The 25105-nt window shown below is 43.0% G+C and overlaps 1 pseudogene; it reads left to right on the top strand.

Annotated features, from left to right (window-relative positions):
* Window positions 1–20600: 20600 nt before the first annotated feature.
* On the top strand, window positions 20601–23678 carry Zc3h11a-ps2 (zinc finger CCCH-type containing 11A, pseudogene 2; annotated as a pseudogene).
* The last annotated feature ends 1427 nt before the right edge of the window (window positions 23679–25105 follow it).

The raw sequence follows: 25105 nt of genomic DNA, 5'->3' as shown, positions 1-25105 counted from the left end.
GAAGACTACGGAACGCCAAATACATTGGACCAGAAAAGAAACTCCTCACGTCACGTAATAGACAAAACACCAAATACACAAAACAAAGAAAGAATATTAAAAGCAGTAAGGGAAAAAGGTCAAGTAACATAAAAGGCAGACCTATCAGAATCACAAAAGACTTCTCACCAGAGACTATGAAAGCCAGAAGATCCTGGACAGATGTCATACAGACCCTAAAAGAACACAAATGCCAGCCCAGGTTACTGTATCCATCAAAACAATCAATTAACTTAGATGGAGAACCCAAGATATACCATGAAAAAAAACAAATTTATACAATATCTTTCTACAAATCCAGCCCTACAAAGGAAAATAAATGGTAAAGCCCAACATAAGGAGGCAAGCTACACCCTGGAATAAGCAAGAAACTAATTGTCTTGTCAACAAAACAAAGGAAGAAAAGCACACAAAGATAATCTCACATCCAAATACGAATATAACAGGAGGCAACAATCAATATTCCTTAATATCTCTCAACATCAATGGACTCAAATCCCAAATGAAAAGACATAGATTAACAAACTGGATATGCAATGAGGATCTTGCATTCTGCTGCCTACAGGAAACACAACTCAGAGACAAAGACAGACACAAGTTCAGAGTGAAAGCCTGGAAAACAACTTTCTAAGCAAATGGTCTGAAAAAGCAAGCTGGAGTAGCTATTCCAATATCGAATAAAATCGGTTTCAACCAAAAGTCATCAAAAAAGGTAAGGAAAGACACTTCATATTCGTCAAAGGAAAAATCCACCAAGATGAACTCTCAATCCTAAATATGTGTGCTCCAAATACAAGGGCACCTATATACATTAAATAAACCTCAGTAAAGCTCAAAGCACAAATTGCACCTCACACAATAATAGTAGGAGATTTCGGCACCCCACTCTCATCAATGGACAGAACATGGGAACAGAAATTAAACAGAGACATAGACAGACTAAGAGAAGTCATAAACCAAATGGACTTAACAGATATTTATAGAACATTCTATCCCAAAACAAAAGGATATACCTTCTTCTTACCACCTCATGGTACTTTCTCCAAAATAGACCATATAATTTGTCATAAAACAGGCATCAACAGATACAGAAAGATAGAAATAATCCCATGCGTCCTATAAGACCAACACAGGCTGAAAATGGTCTTCAATAACAATAAGAAAAGAATGCCCACATATACATGGAAGTTGAACAATGCTCTACTCAATGATAACCTGGAAAGGGAGAAATAAAGAATGAAATTAGAGACTTAGAATTTAACGAAAATGAAGGGACAACATACCCAAACTTATGGGACACAATGAAAGCTGTGCTAAGCGGAAAACTCATCACTCTGAATGCCTGCAGAAAGAAACAGGAGAGAGCATATGTCTGCAGCTTGACAGCACACCTAAAAGCTCTAGAACAAAAAGAAGCAAACACACCCAGGAGGAGTAGAAGGCACCAAATAAACAAATGCAGAGCTGAAATCAACCAAGTAGAAACAAAAAGGACTATACAAAGAATCAACAGAACCAAAAGCTGGTTCTTTGAGAAAATCAACAAGATAGATAAACCCTTAGCCAGACTAACCAGAGGACATAGAGAGTGTGTCCAAAGTAACAAAACCATAAATGAAAAAGGAGACATAACAACAGAATCAGAGGAAATTCAAAAAATCATTAGATCCTACTACAAAAGCCTATATTTAACAAAACTTGAAAATCTGGAGGAAATGGACAATTTCCTAGACAGATACCAGGTACCAAAGATAAATCAGGAACAGATAAACCATTTAAACAACCCCATAACTCCTAAAGAAATGGAAGCAGCCATTAAAGTTCTCCCAACCAAAATGAGCCCCGGTCCAGAAGGGTTCAGTGCAGACTTCTATCAGACCTTCATAGAAGACCTGATACAAATACTGTACAAACTATTCCACAAAACTGAAACAAATGGAGAACTACCGAATTCCTTTTATGAAGCCACAATTAGTCTTATACCTAAACCACACAAAGACCCAAAAGAGTAAGAGAACTTCAGACCAATTTCCCTTATGAATATTGACGCAAAAATACACAATAAAATTCTTGCAAACTGAATCCAAGAGCACATCAAAACAATCATCCATCATGAATGAGTAGGCTTCATCCACGGCATGCAGGGATGGTTTAATATGAGAAAAAATATCAACATAATCCACTACATATACAAACTGAAAGATATAAACCACATGATATTTCATTACATGCAGAGAAAGCATTTGACAAAATTCAACACCCCTTCATGATAAAAGTCCTGCAAAGAATAGGATTCCAAGGCCCATACCTATACTTAGTAAAAGCCATATACAGCAAACCAGTAGCTAATATTAAACTAAATGGAGAGAAACTTGAAGCAATCCCACTAAAATCAGGGACTAGACAAGGCTGCCCACTCTCTCCCTACTTATTCAATATAGTTCTTGAAGTTCTAGCCAGAGCAATAAGAAAACAAAAGGAGATCCAAGGGATACAGATTGGAAAAGAAGAAGTCAAAATATCGCTATTTGCAGATGATATGATAGTATATTTAAGTGATCCCAAAAGTTCCACCAGAGAACTACTAAAGTGATAAACACCTTCACCAAAGTGGCTGGGTATAAAATTAACTCAAATAAATCAGTAGCCTTCCTCCACACAAAAGAGAATCAAGTCGAGAAAGAAATTAGGGAAAGGACACCCTTCATAAAAGTTCCAAATTATAGAAAATACCTCGGTGTGACTTTAACCAAGAAAGTGAAAGATCTTTATGGTAAGAACTTCAAGCCTCTGAAGAAAGAAATTGAGGAAGACCTCAGAAGATGGAAAGATCTCCCATGCTCATGGATTGGCAGGATTAATATAGTAAAAATGGCCATTGCACCCAAAGCAATCTACAGATTCAATGCAATCCCCATCAAAATAACAATCCAGTGCTTCAGAGAGTTAGACAGAACAATTTGCAAATTCATCTGGAATAACAAAAAAACCCAGGATAGCTAAAACTATCCTCAACAGTAAAAGGACTTCTGGGGGAATCACCATCCCTGAACTCAAGAAGTATTACAGAGCAATAGTGATAAAAACTGCATGGTATTGGTACAGTGTCACGCCCAACCTCGACCAGCAAGGAAGACACGGCCAGTGAAGATCTTCTTCAAGCAATTTTACTCAGGAACCTTGATACAATCTTCTGATCTACTACTGACCGCACCACACTTAAATAGCTAGCGCTGGCCAATGCTAGCAAGCCACGTGGGTCATGCAGATAGGCTGTCACTATGCGAAAGCTAGCAGGCCAGGCAGGCATAGCCAAATAAGGACTTGTTTACTACAAGGAGTGCTCACCTTTGGGAGGGTGGAAGGCGGAAACCAGCGACATCTTTGAGGCATGGCACATCGCAGCTCCCTACAGTTCCCCCTTTTTGTTTAATTAATCAAGCAGGCAAAGGCACCGCTGAGCGTGGCGACCCTCCCCCCCACGTCTTAGGATCATCCCTTCATTAAACCTGTCTCAGGACACCTCGTTGCCCACAAGGTTCCATGCCTTAGGTAGAAGGGAAGTTGCCCATCACTGGGCACACTCACATATACTCAGGGGCAAGGAGCAACTAGGTCTTCTGAATGACTGTAAGCCAGGCTTGGGGGGACTGTCCTGCTTCAATGGCTGTAAATGCCTGTACCACCATAGCCGCGTGCCGCCTCTGAACAAACTTCATTCTACAGAGACACCACAGGCTCACTAGGAAGACCAGCAGCAAGAGTCCAGCTAGGACTCCCATACCCACCCACTCCCTCAGATGATTCAGAGCAGCAGCAATCCAAGATGACAATCCCATAGCCAGTCGAGCATCCGCACGTGTGGAGTTCACAGTCACGATGGCTACATGTAGCTGATCCATTAAGAAATCGAATTCTCCAGTCCAATTACCTAAAAGATAACTTGACAACTGTTTAGACAAATTAGAGGAGTGGGCTTAAAGGTCATGACGTATTGGCATGAGTCTCGGGAACATCGATATTATCCCCAACTGGGGCTCCATTTGGACCAGCATTTAGGTCACACCAAGAAGTGTCAGCAACAGCAGGATCTTCATTCTTCTTGCACCTCCTGGTCAATCTTTCAGGGACCCACAACAGATCTTGCCGGTCCAGAGGAAACACACAAACAGACCCTCTCGCCCGTGCCAACACGGGATCTGGCCCATGCCATAAGCCAGTGAGCACATCTTTCCATTTCACATAACCTTTCAACGTGCCTGCCCGACATTGATGTCGGTCAGCGGCAGAAAGGCCATCATCATCCAAAATTTAAAAATTAAGAGTAAAAATGGCTAAGGATATCTGTTCCTTAGGAGTTCTGCCATGGCCTATTCCCCCTTTTTGTTTAATTATGCATTTCTTTAATGTACTATGAGCTCGCTCAACAATACCTTGTCCTTGGGGATTATAAGGCAGGCCATTCAACTGCACATTCATTTGCTTAGAAAGGGATTTGAAAGATTGGGCAGTGTATGCTGGACCATTGTCAGTTTTTAAGTGTTGAGGCTTTCCCCAAGCAGCCCAGGCTTCTAGGCAGTGTCCAATAACATTGCATGCCTTTTCCCCACTCAAAGGGGTAGCATGAATGACACCTGAACAAGTATCCACAGAAACATGAATGTATTTTAGAGTCCCAAATCAAGATATGTGAGTTACATCCATTTGCCAAATCTTTAAAGGCAGTAAGCCCCTGGGATTAACCCTCACACTAGGGGGATGATGGAAAGTGATACACTGTTGACATCTTAAAACTATCTGTCGAGCATCTGCTCGAGACAGATGCTGTAAGGTTTTAGTAGGCACATGAAATTTTTGATGAAACTGTCGAGCTTAATCCAATGATGAGCTTAAGAACATAAACTCCGTTCAGGTACATCTATCCACAAGATCATTTCCCTCACTTAGAGGACCAGGCAAACCTGTATGAGCTCTAATGTGTTGGACAAAAGACTTGTGACCTCTTTTCCAGATCAATTCCTGAAGTTCCCTTAGCAGCTGGCATACCATACTGCTAATTTTAATAGGGCCAGCCATTTCTAATATCTTAACTGCATTAACAACATATGATGAATCAGAGAGCAAATTAAAGGCAAAAAGAACAATTTTTAAACACTTCCAGCAGAATTTTGAGTTCAATTACTTGTGGAGAGCCGGGTTGATATTGACACAAAATTGGCTCTTGATGGTTAACCATATAGGCTCCACAGCCATTTTTTGATCCATCTGTAAAAATGTTTGGCGCCCTCTGTACAGGAACACTGGAGGTAACCTTAAGAAAGATCATGGGATGTTCCTTAAAGAAGGATAGCAGAGGGTGTTTTGGATAATGATTATCTGTCTCTCCATGGAATCCACAGCGTAATATAGCCCAATCATCCACAGTGCCACACAAGATCTTCATCTGCTGATCTGTATAGGGCACTATGATCGAGGTTGGGGAAACACCAAAAAATTGTATGCACTGTTGGATCCCATTCAGGGCTAATCGTACAACTACTGTAGGATAATACTCTACTGATCTAGCTGGAGAAGCTCTGGGATAAACCCAAAGCAGAGGGCCATCTTGCCACAACAATCCTGTGGGCTGCATGTAGGTGGCTAGAATACATAGCACAATGTCTGTACCCTCCTTCCATCGATGCAAAATTGTGCCTTGTAATCCTTTTTCAACCTTCTTTAAAGCTTCCCTTGTTTCATCAGTCAATTGTCTAGGAGACTCCAAGGCCGAATCCCCAACTGAAGTATTATACAATGGTTATAATTCATAATTTGGTAATTTTAAATAGCATCTGACCCAATTAATATGTCCTAGTAATTTTTGAAAATCATTAAGAGTCTTAAGATTATCCTTCCTCAATTCAACCTTCTGGGGGATAATGGTATAAGGGCTTACTTTTGCTCCTAAATAATTTACAAGATTGTCTTTTTGTACCTTTTCAGGGACAATAATCAATCCCCTACCTTCTAGCAATTTAACTAAACTTCCATATGCTAAATCTAAAATCTCTTCATTCTTTGCAGTTAAAATGATATCATCCAGAAATGGATGCATCTCAGCGCAGGAAACTTCTGTCTTAATGGGGCGATGGCGTTGCCCACAAAAAGTTGACACATAGTAGGGCTATTGGCCATACACTGTGGTAAAACCACCCATTCATATCTTTGATCAGGTTCTTCATGATTGCATGTTGGAACAGTAAAAGCAAATCTTTCACCATCCCTTGGACAAAGAGGTATGGAGAAAAAAACAATCTTTTATATCAATCACTACAACAGGCCAACAGGCTGGCAGAGAGGATAAAAGAGAAAGCCCGTGTTGCACTGGGCCCATGATTTGCATCTGTTGATTAATAACTCATAAATCATGCTACAGTCTCCATTTCCCTGACTTCTTTTTAATCACAAATATTGGGGTATTCCAAGGTGACACTGATGGTTTTATATGCTTCAAAGCCAGCTGTTCATTTACCAGGGCTTTAGCTGCGGCAAGCTTCTCAGAGGAAAGCGGCCAATGAGGAACCCACACCGGCTCCTCTGTTTTCCAGGTAATGGGAATGCCTTCCTCAGCGGCCCCTAGGAAAAACCCAGGTCCTGATTCCTTTATCTCTTTGGGCAGTTATAGGGTTAGTCATACCCTGTAGGTATTTCCCTATTCCTTTACCAGGAAAATAGCCCATGTTTTCATAATCTTTTGTGCAGTTTCAGAATACTCATTGGTCCATTTGAAACCCATATCATTCAGCAAATCTCCCCCCCAAAGGGAAATGGGCAAATCCAACACATAGGGTTGCCTTTCCTGATCTCTCCAACTCAATTGTCTTGCACTCATATCAGGAGCTCTTGCATAACCAAGACCTTGTAATGTTTGACATGAGGCCTGTACTGGCCATCCAGAGGGCCAATCTTTCTTAGCTATTATACTTCTATCAGCCCCTGATTCCAACAGTCCTAGGATCCTTTTAGCATCTACCCTTAGCTCCATTACTGGGCGTTGGTCTAAACCCAAGGCTAAAAATGTAATGTCGGAGCCTGTGGAACCGAAACCCTTCTCTCCCCTCTTTCTAGACTGGGCTGCAAATCTTTCATGAAGGCTAGGTAAAAGTAATAGTTGGGCTATTTTGTCCCCAGGGGACATGGTAGTAATCCCTTTCGGTGATTCTTCCATGATCTTGACTACCCCGGTATAATCTGGGTCAATAACTCCTGGATGGACATGTAGTCCTCTTAAAGCTGTAGATGATCTCCCTATAAGTAACCCTACTGTGCCAGGCTCAAGGGGTCCTTTAAAATCAGTTTCTACCAACTGGACCCCCATCTGAGGAGTTAGTACGAGTCTGGCGGTGGAGCAGAGGTCCAGTCCTGTGGAGCCCTTAGTGGCTCTCCTTCGCCCCTCGGATGGTGAAGGGACGGCCATCTCTCATGACTCTGTTCTACATCCTGATTCTTGACTGCCCCATATATTTGTGGGACCTGGGGTTGTGGGCCCCGCTGTCCGTTTTTTGGACATGCTCCACCAAAACCCGAGCTAAGAGGCTGCTCATTGATGTCTTTTACCAAGCGGCACTCATTAGCCCAATGGTTCCCCTTTTTGCACTTGGGGCACAGCCCTGGTTGCCTTGGGCGTTGGCCACTTCCTGTACTGACTAGACTTCTCCTTTCTGGACATTGCCCTTTTAGGTGCCCCTGTTTACCACCCTTAAAACAGGATCCTGAGCTTCCTCCTTTCCTCTGCGTCATCTGCATAACAGCAGCCGCAAGTCCAGCATTAGTCAAAGGTCCCCCCTATTTCTCTACAGAAATAGAGATTTCTCTACTTCATCCAAGCTTCAAGTCCCTTGTTCTTGTAAGGAGTGATAGCGGCTCAACATTCCTTTGTGCACTGTTCATAGGCCAACTGTTTAATCAAGGGCATAGCAGTATTGGGGTCTCCAAAGACTCTCCCTGCTGCTTCCACTAATTGGGCTACAAAGTCAGAGAATGACTCCATAGGTCCTTGAAGGATCTTGATGAGGTTTCCACTCACTTCTCCCTTATTAGGTAAGGATTTCCATGCCTTTGTTGCAACTTCAATAATCTGCTGGTAAACCTGTCCTGGATACCCTGTCTGAGCATTGGCAAAGCGTCCCTGACCCAGCTGTATATCCCTATCCCAGGCAGCCTGGCCACCCCCGATTGCCAAGTTAGCGGCAGCCTGTTCATTGGCAAACTCAATAAGAAAAGCTCTCCAGTCCAAATACTGTCCCGGACTAAGAAAGGCCCAGGCAAGGTTAGTCCAATCACTAGGAGTCATGCAAAATCTGTGTAAAGCCTCAACCTGAACTATGGTAAATGAGGCCGTAATGCCATATGTCCTGACTGATTCTACCAGGGACTTGATCACCTTAAAGTCTAAAGGCTCATGATACCTTTGTTGATTAGCATCCACATAAACAGGATAGGCCAGATGTAGTTCTCTGCGGGCTGCCTTCCACACTTCTGGGCAGAATGTACTTCCCGAAACTCTACTTCCTCACTCTACAACATTGCAGGGAGGAGGAGCCGAGGGGAACTGCCCAGGAGGTTCCTCCGCCATTTTAGGCCTTTTCCTTGTCTTCTTCTGTCAATTCCTTAGAGACTGTTTCCGCATTTGATCTATCAACTCTTGTAACTCTTCTTCTGACTCTGTTTCATCTGTTTCCTCCTCTGTATCTGTCTTTTCTGAGTCTGTCTCCTTTGTGCTTCCCTGCTTTTCTGACCTCTCCTCTTGAAGCATTTCTAGGGCAGCTTGCCCCTTCTCTATAGCTGCCTGACAACATTTTTGGTCCTCAAGGCAACTACGCACTAAGCGCTACACTGGACGGACCCCAGGTCTTAGAATCCCCTGTTCCCAGGCAAAATCAAGGTCTTTCCCTAATTTTTCCCAACTTGCCACAGTAAGATTACCAGAGACTGCGAACCAGGGTGCAATGGCATCACATTCGCTCACAAATCTCTCTATGGTGCTCCTTTTTATTTTTAGTTTCTTTTGCTCAAACAGCTCTTGAAGAGCCAGAAAAATTGGACGAGACTGTGAGGTCCCCATGACAAAAACTTTCTTTTTTTTATTTATTTATTTATTTATTTATTTATTTATTTATTTATTTATTTATTTATTTTTATTAACTTGAGTATTTCTTATATACATTTCAAGTGTTATTCCCTTTCCCGGTTTCCGGGCAAAATCCCCCTCCCCCCTCCCCTTCCTTATGGGTGTTCCCCTCCCAACCCTCCCCCCATTGCCGCCCTCCCCCCATAGTCTAGTTCACTGGGGGTTCAGTCTTAGCAGGACCCAGGGCTTCCCCTTCCACTGGTGCTCTTACTAGGATATTCATTGCTACCTATGGGGTCAGAGTCCAGGGTCAGTCCATATATAGTCTTTAGGGAGTGGCTTAGTCCCTGGAAGCTCTGGTTGCTTGACATTGTTGTACTTTTGGGGTCTCAAGCCCCTTCAAGCTCTTCCAGTTCTTTCTCTGATTCCTTCAACGGGGGACCTATTCTCAGCTCAGTGGTTTACTCCTGGCATTCGCCTCTGTATTTGCTGTATTCTGGCTGTGTCTCTCAGGAGCGATCTACATCCGGCTCCTGTCGGTCTGCACTTCTTTGCTTCATCCATCTTGTCCAATTGGGTGGCTGTATATGTATGGGCCACCTGTGGGGCAGGCTCTGAATGGGTGTTCCTTCAGTCTCTGTTTTAATCTTTGCCTCTCCCTTCCCAGCCAAGGGTATTCTTTTTCCTCATTTAAAGAAGGAGTGAAGCATTCACATTTTGATCATCCGTCTTGAGTTTCGTTTGTTCTAGGGATCTAGGGTAATTCAAGCATTTGGGCTAATAGCCACTTATCAATGAGTGCATACCATGTATGTCTTTCTGTGATTGGGTTAGCTCACTCAGGATGATATTTTCCAGTTCCAACCATTTGCCTACGAATTTCATAGACTCGTTGTTTTTGATAGCTGAGTAATATTCCATTGTGTAGATGTACCACATTTTCTGTATCCATTCCTCTGTTGAAGGGCATCTCGGTTCTTTCCATTTTCTGGCTATTATAAATAAGGCTGCGATGAACATAGTGGAGCACGTGTCTCTTTTATATGTTGAGGCATCTTTTGGGTATATGCCCAAGAGAGGTATAGCTGGATCCTCAGGCAGTTCAATGTCCAATTTTCTGAGGAACCTCCAGACTGATTTCCAGAATGGTTTTACCAGTCTGCAATCCCACCAACAATGGAGGAGTGTTCCTCTTTCTCCACATCCTCGCCAGCATCTGCTGTCACCTGAGTTTTTGATCTTAGCCATTCTCACTGGTGTGAGGTGAAATCTCAGGGTTGTTTTGATTTGCATTTCCCTTATGACTAAAGATGTTGAACATTTCTTTAGGTGTTTCTCAGCCATTCGGCTTTCCTCAGCTGTGAATTCTTTGTTTAGCTCTGAACCCCATTTTTTAATAGGGTTATTTGTTTCCCTGCGGTCTAACTTCTTGAGTTCTTTGTATATTTTGGATATAAGGCCTCTATCTGTTGTAGGATTGGTAAAGATCTTTTCCCAATCTGTTGGTTGCCGTTTTGTCCTAACCACCGTGTCCTTTGCCTTACAGAAGCTTTGCAGTTTTATGAGATCCCATTTGTCGATTCTTGATCTTAGAGCATAAGCCATTGGTGTTTTGTTCAGGAAATTTTTTCCAGTGCCCATGTGTTCCAGATGCTTCCCTAGTTTTTCTTCTAGTAGTTTGAGTGTGTCTGGTTTGATGTGGAGGTCCTTGATCCACTTGGACTTAAGCTTTGTACAGGGTGATAAGCATGGATCGATCTGCATTCTTCTACATGTTGCCCTCCAGTTGAACCAGCACCATTTGCTGAAAATGCTATCTTTTTTCCATTGGATGGTTGTGGCTCCTTTGTCAAAAATCAAGTGACCATAGGTGTGTGGGTTCATTTCTGGGTCTTCAATTCTATTCCATTGGTCTATCTGTCTGTCTCTGTACCAATACCATGCAGTTTTTATCACTATTGCTCTGTAATACTGCTTGAGTTCAGGGATAGTGATTCCCCCTGAAGTCCTTTTATTGTTGAGGATAGCTTTAGCTATCCTGGGTTTTTTGTTATTCCAGATGAATTTGCAAATTGTTCTGTCTAACTCTTTGAAGAATTGGATTGGTATTTTGATGGGGATTGCATTGAATCTGTAGATTGCTTTTGGTAAAATGGCCATTTTACTATATAAATCCTGCCAATCCATGAGCATGGGAGATCTTTCCATCTTCTGAGGTCTTCTTCAATTTCTTTCCTCAGTGTCTTGAAGTTCTTATTTTACAGATCTTTTACTTGCTTGGTTAAAGTCACACCGAGGTACTTTATATTATTTGGTTCTATTATGAAGGGTGTCGTTTCCCTAATTTCTTTCTCGGCTTGTTTCTCTTTTGTATAGAGGAAGGCAACTGATTTATTTGAGTTAATTTTATACCCAGCCACTTTGCTGAAGTTGTTTATCAGCTTTAGTAGTTCTCTGGTGGAACTTTTGGGATCACTTAAATACACTATCATGTCATCTGCAAATAGTGATATTTTGACTTCTTTTTTTCCGATCTGTATCCCCTTGATCTCCTTTTGTTGTCTGATTGCTCTGGCTAGAACTTCAAGAACTATATTGAATAAGTAGGGAGAGAGTGGGCAGCCTTGTCTAGTCCCTGATTTTAGTGGGATTGCTTCGAGTTTCTCTCCATTTAGTTTAATGTTAGCAACTGGTTTGCTGTATATGGCTTTTACTATGTTTAGGTATGGGCCTTGAATTCCTATTCTTTCCAGGACTTTTATCATGAAGGGGTGTTGAATTTTGTCAAATGCTTTCTCAGCATCTAATGAAATGATCATGTGGTTTTGTTCTTTCAGTTTGTTTATATGATGGATCACGTTGATGGTTTTCCGTATATTAAACCATCCCTGCATGCCTGGGATGAAGCCTACTTGATCATGGTGGATGATTGTTTTGATGTGCTCTTGAATTCGGTTTGCCAGAATTTTATTGAGTATTTTTGCGTCGATATTCATAAGGGAAATTGGTCTGAAGTTCTCTTTCTTTGTTGAGTCTTTGTGTGGTTTAGGTATAAGAGTAATTATGGCTTCGTAGAAGGAATTCGGTAGTGCTCCATCTGTTTCAATTTTGTGGAATAGTTTGGATAATATTGGTATGAGGTCTTCTATGAAGGTTTGATAGAATTCTGCACTAAACCCGTCTGGACCTGGGCTCTTTTTGGTTGGAAGACCTTTAATGACTGCTTCTATTTCCTTAGGAGTTATGGGGTTGTTTAACTGGTTTATCTGTTCCTGATTTAACTTCGATACCTGGTATCTGTCTAGGAAATTGTCCATTTCCTGAAGATTTTGAAATTTTGTTGAATATAGGTTTTTATAGTAAGATCTGATGATTTTTTGAATTTCCTCTGAATCTGTAGTTATGTCTCCCTTTTCATTTCTAATTTTGTTAATTTGGACGCACTCTCTGTGTCCTCTCGTTAGTCTGGCTAAGGGTTTATCTATCTTGTTGATTTTCTCAAAGAACCAACTTTTGGTTCTGTTCATTCTTTCTATGGTCCTTTTTGTTTCTACTTGGTTGATTTCAGCTCTGAGTTTGATTATTTCCTGCCTTCTACTCCTCCTGGGTGTATTTGCTTCTTTTTGTTCTAGAGCTTTTAGGTGTGCTGTCAAGCTGCTGACATATGCTCTTTCCTGTTTCTTTCTGCAGGCACTCAGCGCTATGAGTTTTCCTCTTAGCACAGCCTCATTGTGTCCCATAAGTTTGGGTATGTTGTATCTTCATTTTCATTAAATTCTAAAACGTTTTTAATTTCTTTCTTTATTTCTTCCTTGACCAGGTTATCATTGAGTAGAGCATTGTTCAATTTCCACATATATGTGGGCATTCTTCCCTTATTGTTATTGAAGTCCAGTTTTAGGCCGTGGTGGTCCGATAGCATGCATGGGATTATCTCTATCTTTCTGTACCTGTTGAGGCCCGTTTTTTGACCAATTATCTGGTTAATTTTGGAGAAAGTACCATGAGGAGCTGAGAAGAAGGTATATCCTTTTGCTTTAGGATAGAATGTTCTATAAATATCCGTTAAGTCCATTTGGCTCATGACTTCTCTTAGTCTGTCGACATCACTGTTTAATTTCTGTTTCCATGATCTGTCCATTGATGAGAGTGGGGTGTTGAAGTCTCCCACTATTATTGTGTGAGGTGCAATGTGTGTTTTGAGCTTTAGTAAGGTTTCTTTTACGTATGTAGGTGCCCTTGTATTTGGGGCATAGATATTTAGGATTGAGAGTTCATCTTGGTGGATTTTTCCTTTGATGAATATGAAGTGTCCTTCCTTATCTTTTTTGATGACTTTTAGTTGGAAATTGATTTTATTTGATATTAGAATGGCTACTCCAGCTTGCTTCTTCTGACCATTTTCTTGGAAAGTTGTTTTCCAGCCTTTCACTCTGAGGTAGTGTCTGTCTTTGTCTCTGAGGTGTGTTTCCTGTAGGCAGCAGAATGCAGGGTCCTCATTGCGTATCCAGTTTGTTAATCTATGTCTTTTTATTGGGGAGTTGAGGCCATTGATATTGAGAGATATTAAGGAATAGTGATTATTGCTTCCCTTTATATTCATATTTGGATGTGAGGTTATATTTGTGTGCTTTCATTCTCTTTGTTTTGTTGCCAAGACGATTAGTTTCTTGCTTCTTCTAGGGTATAGCTTGCCTCCTTATGTTGGGCTTTACCATTTATTATCCTTTGTAGTGCTGGATTTGTAGAAAGATATTGTGTAAATTTGGTTTTGTCATGGAATATCTTGGTTTCTCCATCAATGTTAATTGAGAGTTTTGCTGGATACAGTAACCTGGGCTGGCATTTGTGTTCTCTTAGGGTCTGTATGACATCAGTCCAGGATCTTCTGGCCTTCATAGTTTCTGGCGAGAAGACTGGTGTGATTCTGATAGGTCTCCCTTTATATGTTACTTGACCTTTTTCCCTTACTGCTTTTAATATTCTTTCTTTATTTTGTGCGTTTGGTGTTTTGACAATTATGTGACGGGAGGTGTTTCTTTTCTGGTCCAATCTATTTGGAGTTCTGTAGGCTTCTTGTATGTCTATGGGTATCTCTTTTTTTAGGTTAGGGAAGTTTTCTTCTATGATTTTGTTGAAGATATTTACTGGTCCTTTGAGCTGGGAGTCTTCACTCTCTTCTATACCTATTATCCTTAGGTTTGATCTTCTCATTGAGTCCTGGATTTCCTGTATGTTTTGGACCAGTAGCTTTTTCCGCTTTACATTATCTTTGACAGTTGAGTCAATGATTTCTATGGAATCTTCTGCTCCCGAGATTCTCTCTTCCATCTCTTGAATTCTGTTGGTGAGGCTTGTATCTACAGCTCCTTGTCTCTTCTGTTGGTTTTCTATATCCAGGGTTGTTTCCATGTGTTCTTTCTTGATTGCTTCTATTTCCATTTTTAATTCCTTCAACTGTTTGATTGTGTTTTCCTGGAATTCTTTCAGGGATTTTTGCGATTCCTCTCTGTAGGCTTTTACTTGTTTATTAATGTTTTCCTGTGCTTCCCTAAGTGTGTTCATGTCTTTCTTGAAGTCCTCCAGCATCATGATCAAATATGATTTTGTAACTAGATCTTGCTTTTCTGGTGTGTTTGGATATTCCATGTTTGTTTTGGTGGGAGAATTGGGCTCCGATGATGGCATGTAGTCTTGGTTTCTGTTGCTTGGGTTCCTGCGCTTGCCTCTCGCCATCAGATTATCTCTAGTGTTACTTTGTTCTGCTATTTCTGACAGTGGCTAGACTGTCCTATAAGCCTGTGTGACAGGAGTGCTGTAGACCTGTTTTCCTCTCTTTCAGTCAGTTATGGGGACAGAGTGTTCTGCTTTCTGGCGTGTAGTTTTTCCTCTCTACAGGTCTTCAGCTGTTCCTGTGGGCCTGTGTCTTGAGTTCACCAGGCAGCTTTCTTGCAGCAGAAAATTTGGTCTTACCTGTGGTCCCGAGGCTCAGGTTCGCTCGTGGGGTGCTGCCCACGGGCTCTCTGCAGCGGCAGCAACCAGGAAGACCTGTGCCGCCCCTTCCGGGAACTTCAGTGCACCAGGGTTCCAGATGGTCTTTGGCTTTTTCCTCTGGCGTCCGAGATGTGTGTGCAGGGAGCAGTCACTTCTGGTTTCCCAGGCTTGTCTGCCTCTCTGAAGGTTTAGCTCTCCCTCCCACGGGATTTGGGTGCAGAGAACTGTTTATCCGGTCTGTTTCTTTCAGGTTCCGGCGGTGTCTCAGGCACAGGGGTCCTGCCGCTCCTGGGCCCTTCCCCACGGGAGCCCAGAGGCCTTATACAGTTTCCTCTTGGGCCAGGGATGTGGGCAGGGGTGAGCAGAGTTGGTGGTCTCTTCCGCTCTGCAGCCTCAGGAGTGCCCACCTGACCAGGCGGTTGGGTCTCTCTCTCACCGGGTCTGGGAGCAGAGAGCTGCTGCGGGCCGGGATCCGCGGGTGTGGGACTTCCGGTAAACACAGAACGTGCCCGGTCCTAGAGAAATTCTGCTTTCCTGTGTCCCAAGCTCACCAGGCAGCTTTCTTGCAGCAGAAAATTTGGTCTTACCTGTGGTCCCGAGGCTCAGGTTCGCTCGTGGGGTGCTCCCCACGGGCTCTCTGCAGCGGCAGCAACCAGGAAGACCTGTGCCGCCCCTTCCGGGAGCTTCAGTGCACCAGGGTTCCAGATGGTCTTTGGCTTTTTCCTCTGGCGTCCGAGATGTGTGTGCAGGGAGCAGTATCTTCTGGTTTCCCAGGCTTGTCTGCCTCTCTGAAGGTTTAGCTCTCCCTCCCACGGGATTTGGGTGCAGAGAACTGTTTATCCGGTCTGTTTCTTTGACAAAAACTTTCTATGCTGCTACAGCTAAACTCTCCACGCGTCTTGCTACTTTTGGTTTGCTGCTGCCTCAAAGTTTACTTTCGGTTCGCTGCTACCGCAAACTTTAATTTCAGTTCGCTGCTACCGCGAACTTTACTTGCTCACTACCCTGAGACTTTATAGCCGCTTATTTCCCATGGTCCTTATGGTCCCACCTTACGTTGGGAACTTTCCAGTGCTGCCCTGACTACAAGAAGTTCTGATCTCAGGAGGTCTCCGTATGGGCCACCACTTGTCGCGCCCAACCTCGACCAGCAAGTAAGACACGACCAGCGAAGATCGTCTTCAAGCAGTTTTACTCAGTAACCTTGATACAATCTTCTGACTCTGGGGAGCCCCCGCACAACACTTAAATAGCTAGCACTGGCCAATCCTAGCAAGCCACGTGGGTCATGCAGATAGGCTGTCACTATGTGGAAGCTAGCTGGCCAGGCAGGCATAGCCAAATAAGCACTTGTTTACTACAAGGAGCGCTCACCTTTGGGAGGGTGGAAGGCGGAAACCAGCACCATCTTTGAGGCATGGCACGTCTCAGCTCCCTACAGTACAGAGACAGACAGATAGACCAGTGGAATAGAATTGAAGACCCAGAATTGAACCCACACACCTATGGACACTTGATTTTTGACTAAGGAGCCAAAATCATTCAGTGGAAAAAAGATAGCATTTTCAGCAAATGGTGCTGGTTCAACTGGAGGTCAGCATATAGAAGAATGCAGATAGATCCATTCTTATCATGCTGTACTAAGCTTAAGTCCAAGTGGATCAAGGACCTCCACATCAAACCAGATACACTCAAACTAATAGAAGAAAAAGTGGGGAAGAGTCTCGAACAAATAGGCACTGGAGAAAATTTCCTGAACAAAACACCAATGGCTTATGCTCTAAGATCAAGAATCGACAAATGGGATCTCATAAAACTGCAAAGCTTCTGTAAGGCAAAGGACACTGTTGTTAGGACACAATGACAACCAGCAGATTGGGAAAAGATCTTTACCAATCCTACAACTGATAGAGGGCTCATATCCAAAATATACAAAGAACTTTAAAAGTTAGGTGACAGGGAGACAAATAAACCTATTTAAAAAATGAGGTTAAGAGCTAAACAAAGAATTCACAGCTGAAGAATGCCATATGGCTGAGAAACACCTAGAGAAATGTTCAACATCTTTAGTCATAAGGGAAATGCAAATCAAAACAATCCTGAGATTTTACCTCACACCAGTCAGAACAGCTAAGATCAAAAAAATCTGGGACAGGAGATGCTGGCAAAGATGCAGAGAAAGAGGAACACTCCTGCATTGTTGGTGGGATTGCAGACTGGTTCAAACATTCTGGAAATCAGTCTTGAGGTTCCTCAGAAAACTGTACGTTGTACTACCTGAGGACCCAGCTATACCTCTCTTGGGCATATACCCAAAAGATGCCCCAACATATAAAAAAGACACATGCTCCACTATGTTCATAGCAGCCTTATTTATAATAGCCAGAAGCGGGAAAGAACCCAAATGCCCTTCAACAGAGGAATGGATACAGAAAATGTGGTATATCTACACAATGGAATATTACTCATCTATCAAAAACAATGACTTTATGAAATTCATAGGCGAATGGATGGAACTGGAAAATATCATCCTGAGTGAGGTAACCCAGTCACAGGAAAACACACATGGTATGCACTCATTGATAAGTGGATATTAGCCCCAAAGCTTGAATTACCCCAGATCCACAGAATACATGAAACTCAAGAAGGATGACAAAAATGTGAATGCCTCACTCCTTTAAAAGGGGAACAAGAATACCCTTGGCAGGGAATAGGGAGATAAAGTTTAGAACAGAGGCAGAAGGAACACCCATTCAGGGCCTGCCCCATATGTGGTCCATACATATACAGCAACCCAATTAGAAAAGATGGATGAAGCAAAGAAATGAAGGCTGACAGAAACCAGATGTAGATCTCTCCTGAGAGACACAGCCAGAATACAGCAAATCCATAGGTGAATGTCAGCAGGAAACCACTGAACTGAGAATGGGACCCCGTTGAAGGGTTTTGAGACCCCACATGAACAACAATGCCAACCAGGGACTAAGAGCTTCCAGGGACTAAGCCACTACCCAAAGACTATCCATAGACTGACCCTGGGCTCCAACCGCATAGGTAGCAATGAATAGCCTAGTAAGAACACCAGTGTAAGGGGAAACCCTTGGTCCTGCCAAGGCTGAACCCCCAGTGAATGTGATTGTTGGGGGGAGTTTGGTAATGGGAGGAGTATGGGGAGAGGAACACCCATATATAAGGGGAGGGGGAAACATTAGGGGGATGTTGGCCCTGAAATCGGGAAAGGGAATAACGATTGAAATGTAAATAAGAAATACCCAATTTAATAAAGATGAAAAAAGAAAATATCATCCTGAGTGAGGTAAGCCAGTCACAGAAAAACATACTTTGTATGCACTCACTGATAAGTGGATATTAGCCAAAAAGCTCAAATTACCCAAGATGCAATCTACAGACCACAGGAAGCTCAAGAAAAGGATGACCAAAATGAGAGACCCATCCAGAGCACATCCAATAAAGAGGTCAATGCTAGCAGCAAAATCACCGAACTGAGAATAGGACCCTCTTAGGTGGAATTAGAGGAAGTATTGAAAGAGTTGAAGGAGCCTGTAACCCTATATAAACAACAATGCCAACCAACTAGAGCTTCCCAGGACTAAACCACTACCCAAAGACTATACATGGACTGACCCAGGGCTCCAACTACATATGTAGCAGAGAATAGCCTTGTTGGGGCACCAGTGGAAGGGAAAGCTCTTGGTCCTGCCAAGGTTGGACGCACAGTGCAGGGGAATATGGCGGGGCAACAAGAGGGAATACCAAATGGGGAGGGGGAGGGAAGGTAATGGGTGCTTATGGACAGGAAACAGGGAAGGGGAATAACCTTTGAAATGTAATTAAAGAAATATATAATAAAAATTTTTTTAAAAAGAATGGCTATTCCAGCTTGTTTCTTTCAAACATTTGCTTGGAAAGTTGGTTTCCAGCCTTTAACTCTGAGGTAGTGTCTGTCTTTGTCCCTGAATTGTGTTTCCTGTATGCATCAAAATGCTGCATCCTCTTTACATATCCACTCTGTTAGTATATGTCTTTAATTTAATCATTTTGTTGAAGATATTTACTGCCCCTTTATGTTGGGAGTCTTCACTCTCTTCTATACCTATTATCCTTAAGTTTGATCTTCTCATTGTGTCCTGGATTCCCTTGATGTTTTGGGCTAGGAGCTTTTTGCATTTTACATTATCTTTGATGGTTTTGTCAATGTTTTCTATTGTATATTCTGGCCCTGAGATTCTCTCTTCTATCTCTTGTATTCTGTTGGTGATGCTTGCATCTTTGACTCCTAATCTCTTCCCTAGGTGTTCTATCTCCAGGGTTGTCTCCCTCTGAGCTTTCCTTATTGTTTCTATTTCCATTTTTATATCTTGGACAGCTTTGTTCAGTTCCTTCACCTGTTTGATTGTGTTTTCCTGTCCTTCTTTAAGAGATTTTTGTGTTTTCTTTTTAAGGGCTCCTACTTGTTTACTTGTAATTTCCTGTATTTCTTTAAGGGAGTTATTTCTGCCCTTCTTAAAGTCATTCATCATCATCATAAAATGTGATTTTAAATTTAATTTTACTTTTCTGATGTGTTCGGATATTCAATATTTGCTTCAGTGGGAGAACTGGACTCTCATGATTCCATGTAATTTTGGATTCTATTGCTTAGGTTACTGTGCTTGTCTCTCATCATCACCTTGCCTCTGGTGTTAGCTTGTCTTGCTGTCTCTGAAAGGGGCTTGGCCCTCCTGTAGGACTGTGTGTCAGCACTTCTGTAGCCCCTTCTTTTTTCATCTGCCGCTGGGAACAGAGAGCTCTGCTCTCAGGTGTGTAGACACTCCTGGTGGCTGACTTTTAACTCAGCACAGGCAGAAATCCAAAGAGTCCTGCCCCTGACTGCTCCTAGGACTCTGTGCCTGAGCAATTTCCTTTTGGGTCAGGAATGTGGTCAGAAAGTAGTTGTCTCCTCTGAGATCTCAAGAGTCTCCACACCTCAGGATTTGGGTGCAGGGAGCCGTGGTACTCGTTCAGTTCAGTTCTGGATGTAACCAGAAACTAGCTGATTCCTGCCACTTCGAGGCACTATGCAGTTTCCTCTTGGGTCGGGAATGTGGACAGAAGTGAGAAGAAGTACTGGTCTGTCCTGAGGCCTCATGATTGTCTGCACTTCTGGGAGTTTTGCTCTCTCCCCAATGGGATTTGTATACAGGGAGCTGATTCAGTTCAAGCTGTCTGCTTCTGGACCCAAACCTTGCAGTTTTTGTCATTATTGCTCTGAAGTATAGCTTGAGGTCAAGGATGGCGATTTGGTGTTTCCTTCCCAATTTCTTTTATTGTTCAAGATTGTTTTGGCTATCCTGAATTTTTTGTTGTCCATATGAAGTTAAGAATTGCTCTTTCAAGATCTATAAAAAATGTATTGGAGGACGCTGGCAGTCTTGGGTTTCTGCATGTTCGGCTGCTGTGAGGACGGCGGGCGACCGCAGCTAAGAAAAGAGATAGACGTGGCAGCACTCGAGAGTCGGAGACATTGTCATCGGTTCGGTAAAGTTTCTGTTCTCTGGCGTAATAGCTTGGAACTGAGTGAAGACACAGATGTTCCTGTTGAGAGCAACCAGCTAATGATTTATGTTTTAAAGACGATTTCTGTGGTTGAGTTGTCATTGGAAGAATAAGTCCACTTCAAGAGTACTTGGAGCTGGTCTTCACCTCGAGGAAGCAGTGGCTTATTCCAGGAAGCCACTTTTGGCCTGAGAATTTACCCAGTATGCCTAATCAGGAAGAAGACTGCTATTTTTATTTCTATTCTACATGCACCAAAGGTGACAGCTGCCCATTCCGTCACTGTGAAGCTGCACTAGGAAATGAAATTGTTTGCACACTATGGCAGGAAGGTCATTGTTTTCGACAGGTGTGCAGATTTCGCCACATGGAAATTGACAAAAAACGAAGTGAAATTCCTTGTTATTGGGAAAACCAGCCAATGGGATGTCAAAAATTAAATTGCGCTTTCCATCACAACAGAAGTCGTTATGTCGATGGACTGTTCCTACCTCCAAGCAAAACTGTGTTACCCACTGTGCCTGAGTCACAAGAAGAGGAAGTAAAGACGAGCCAGCTCACGGTTCAACAGAACAAATTGTCTGTTCAGTCCAACCCCTGCCCTCAGCTGCAGAGCGTGATGAAAGTGGAGAGTTCGGAAAACGTTCCCAGCCCCACACACCTGCCTGTCGTGATCAATGCTGCCGATGATGATGAAGATGACGATGATCAGTTTTCTGAGGAGGGTGATGAGAGCAAAACACCTGCCCTGCAGCCAACAACGGACGCCCATAATGGACTACGAGTGGCCTCTACCCGCAAACCTGGAGCCAGCTTAAAGCCAGGTGACTCTTTGAATTTTGGAATAAAAACGCTTGAGGAAATTAAATCAAAGAAAATGAAGGAAAAATCCAAGAAGCAAGGTGAAGGCTCCTCGGGAATGTCCAGTGTTTTACATCAGCCTCAGCCCAATCCAGGCCCTGAGAAGGAGAATGTTCGGACTGTGGTGAGAACCGTAACTCTGTCAAGCAAACAAGAAGAGCCCTTGGTTAGACTGAGTCTTACTGAGAGACTGGGGAAACGAAAACTTCCAGGAGGTGGTGACAATGATCCCCCCATTAAAGCGAAGTCTTGCACAGAGACTGGGGGAAAAAAGTGGAAGCACCAGAAACTAACATTGATAAAGCACCAAAGAAAGAGAGAGTTAATAAAACTGGTGAGATCCATGTTAAGACACTGGAAGAAATTCTTCTTGAAAGAGCCAATCAGAAACGTGGAGAATTGCAAACTAAACTAAAGACAGAAGAACCTTCAGGAGCTGAGGATTCTCCATCAGGAACAAAAAGTTCTTCAGTGCGGATCAAAACCTTCTCTGAGGTCCTGGCTGAAAAGAAACATCGGCAGCAGGAAATGGAAAGACAGAAATCCAAAAAGGATACAAGTTGCCTCATGCTAACAGAAGATTCTGAAGTGAAAAAGACTGTGAGCCTGCCGACTGTTGCTGTTAGCAAAGGACAGCTTGAGGAGGAGCCTGCAGGCAGAGCCAGGCCTATGCAGGAGGTGCATATTAAGACGCTAGAGGAAATTAAGCTAGAAAAGGCCATGAGGGTGCAGCAAAGCGCTGAGAGGAGTGGCAGCTCCCGGCCTCAAGCGGACGCTGCCCCAGTGGCCAAGAGGCTGCTGCGCATCACCAAGAGATCAGGTACAAGAGAAGAGAAAAAACTTGAACTTGAGGACAGTGGTGGCGCTCCCTCTCAGAGCAGTGTGACTAAGATGGGAGTTAGTGAGACTTCAGATGAGACCATAAGTGATCCCACAAAACTTCCAGTCAACAGATGTAACATTGTCAAAGAGAAACACACACAGAGACAGCAGGAGAGAGGAGCGTCACAAAAGGAGAAGCCAGCCTTGGCATCTGTGCGGACAGATGAGGCTTCTTACTATACCCGAATGGTGGGGAAGCCGGTGCTCACTGCTGTATTGGGCGTCACTCGGCACCTGGCAAAACGGCTCCCCACGGAGTCGTCCCAGAAAGGGGAGGTGGAGACCTCCGGGATTGGAGACTCAATACTGCACGTGAAGTGTGCGGCACAGACTCTGGAGAAAAGGGGTAAAGCCAAGCCCAAAGTAAATGTGAAGCCGTCTGTGGTCAAGGTTGTCTCAGCCCCCAAATTGGCTCCTAAGCGCAAGGCTGTGGAGGTGCACTCTGCTGTCATCGCAGCTGTGAAGCCGCTCAGCTCCAGCAGTGTCCTGCAGGAAAGCCCCGCCAAGAAAGCAGCCGTGGCTGTTGGCCCACTCCTCTCTGAGGATAAATCCGTCACCATGTCTGAGACAGAAAAACCGAAAGACAGTTCTGCGCTGTCTTCAGCCCAAGCTTCTTCAGAACCCTTGCTCCCCGAAGGCTCTGGCCCTTCCTCATCCCAGATGGCAACGAAACCTCGCCGGCTGAGCTCGGCCTCCACAGGAAAGCCTCCACTCTCCGTGGAAGATGACTTTGAGAAACTAGTATGGGAAATTTCAGGGGGCAAATTAGAAGCTGAGATTGACTTGGATCCTGGGAAAGATGAAGACGACCTTCTGCTTGAGCTCTCAGAGATGACTGACAGCTGAAGGGGGACAGTGAGGACACTTAAAAAAAAAAAACCTTCACCCAAAACTGGACTTACTTTTATCTATTTACCTGAGGTGATAATTTCCTTAAGTCTCAAATTTTACCTAAATCAAAAGTATACCTCTGAAGTACCTGTGTGTGTCCTCCCTGGGGTCGGATCTTTTACATCCCTTGATAACCGTTTTGTCCATTCAATGCCATTGTTCAGCATCCTTGAGAAGAAAGTTCTGTAATGCCCTTCTCTCCACATGGGACTGAGCTCCAAATGAAACGGTGCACGAGAACTCAGTGGTCCTTGAGGTGTTTGTCAGTGTGGGCTAGCTTCCCCTGCTGTATTTATTTATGTATTGTCTTAATTTTATCAGAGTTTAAAATGAAGACGGCTGCTAACCATTGTGGACCAAATGTCATGCTACCACTAAACAAAAGACCCACTCAGTCTGTGTAAAATCGTATGTCTTTTTAAAGGTATTTGGAGATTCATCTAAGCTTTAAAGAGGGCCGGGCAGCTTGAGCACCTGAGATGCGGACATAACTCTGGACCGGTTCTGTTGTGTCAGCTGCTCTATGGCCTCTGAAGAGCAATAGCTAATTTATTACTACTGTAATTTTTTAAAGGCTTTAAAGTGCCTCAGGGGTCCCCTGAAACTACATTTCTATTTCTGGGGTTCCCTGGAATCTTTATAAGAGATGGTGACATGACTAGAAATTCTTTTTTTAGTATGAAAATTGTTCCTTCAATACCTTTATCTTACTGGCATTGAATTATCAGAGACAGAAAATTGGTAATTTTTTTTAATTTCTAACTCTCCCAGGAAACTCCTCTTGCCTAGTATTTATTTGATGTGCTTTAACCATGGGAGGAGGGGAAAACCTCAAGCTGCCAGTGTTGATCAACAGACTGTACCAGTACACGGGGCTGTACTGGCTTAGGGACGGCAAGATGCTCTGGGGTGTATTGGATACCTCCAGTTTCTTCATTTCCGGATTGAGTTTTCTTTTCTTAATGTTGGTCTTCATAATCACCTCGAGGTTTAGACTTGTGAAGGAACAAGTCTGTTGAGGATAATAGTCTTGAAATGAGACACTGTACAGAACTGGAAGAAGGAAAGGAAAGACTCGTTCATTGTGATACTTTGTGTGGGTGGCCAGTTTGTTTCTCGTAGGGAAGTCCTGGATCACCTGTCATGTTGGCTCCTAAGGAACTGCTGTTGTAAGTGGCTCACCAAGAGTTGAAGTTCATGTAGCCTTGTTGGGAATATGGAAAAGGAAGAAAGCCACAGGACTGCCAGTTCAGTCGGGAAGATCTGGATGATTCTGCACATGCAAAAATGACTTGAAGTTTCTGTATAGACACTTGTACCAATCCATCTTCAGCTGACTGAATGTTGTATGATAGCCCTTCTCCAAAGCAGAAGTGGAAGGTTCTGGTTTCACCACACATTTATAAACACATTTCCTTTTTTGAAAAAAAATGTATTGGAGATTTGATGGGGATTCCATTGAATATGTAGGTTGTTTTGCTAAGATGCCCATTTTCATTAAGTTAATCCTACCAACCCATGATCATAGAAGATTTTCTATCTTCTGACATCTTCTTCCACTTCTTTCTTCAGGGACTTGAAGTTCTTGTCATAGAAATCTTTTCACTTGCATGGTTAGAGTTACATAAGTTTTATTATTTGTGGCTATTGTAAAAGGTGTTGTTTCCCTAATTTCTTTCTTGGCCTGTTTATCATTTGTTTAAAGGATGGATATTGATTACTTTGAATCAATTTTGTATACAGCCACATTGCTGAAGGTTTTTATCAGCCATG

Source organism: Rattus norvegicus, chromosome 1 (assembly GCF_036323735.1).
Source record: "Rattus norvegicus strain BN/NHsdMcwi chromosome 1, GRCr8, whole genome shotgun sequence".
Classification (NCBI taxonomy): Eukaryota; Metazoa; Chordata; class Mammalia; order Rodentia; family Muridae; genus Rattus; species Rattus norvegicus.
The sequence above is the reverse complement of the archived record's forward strand: the minus strand, read 5'-3'. Positions and strand labels throughout refer to the sequence as shown.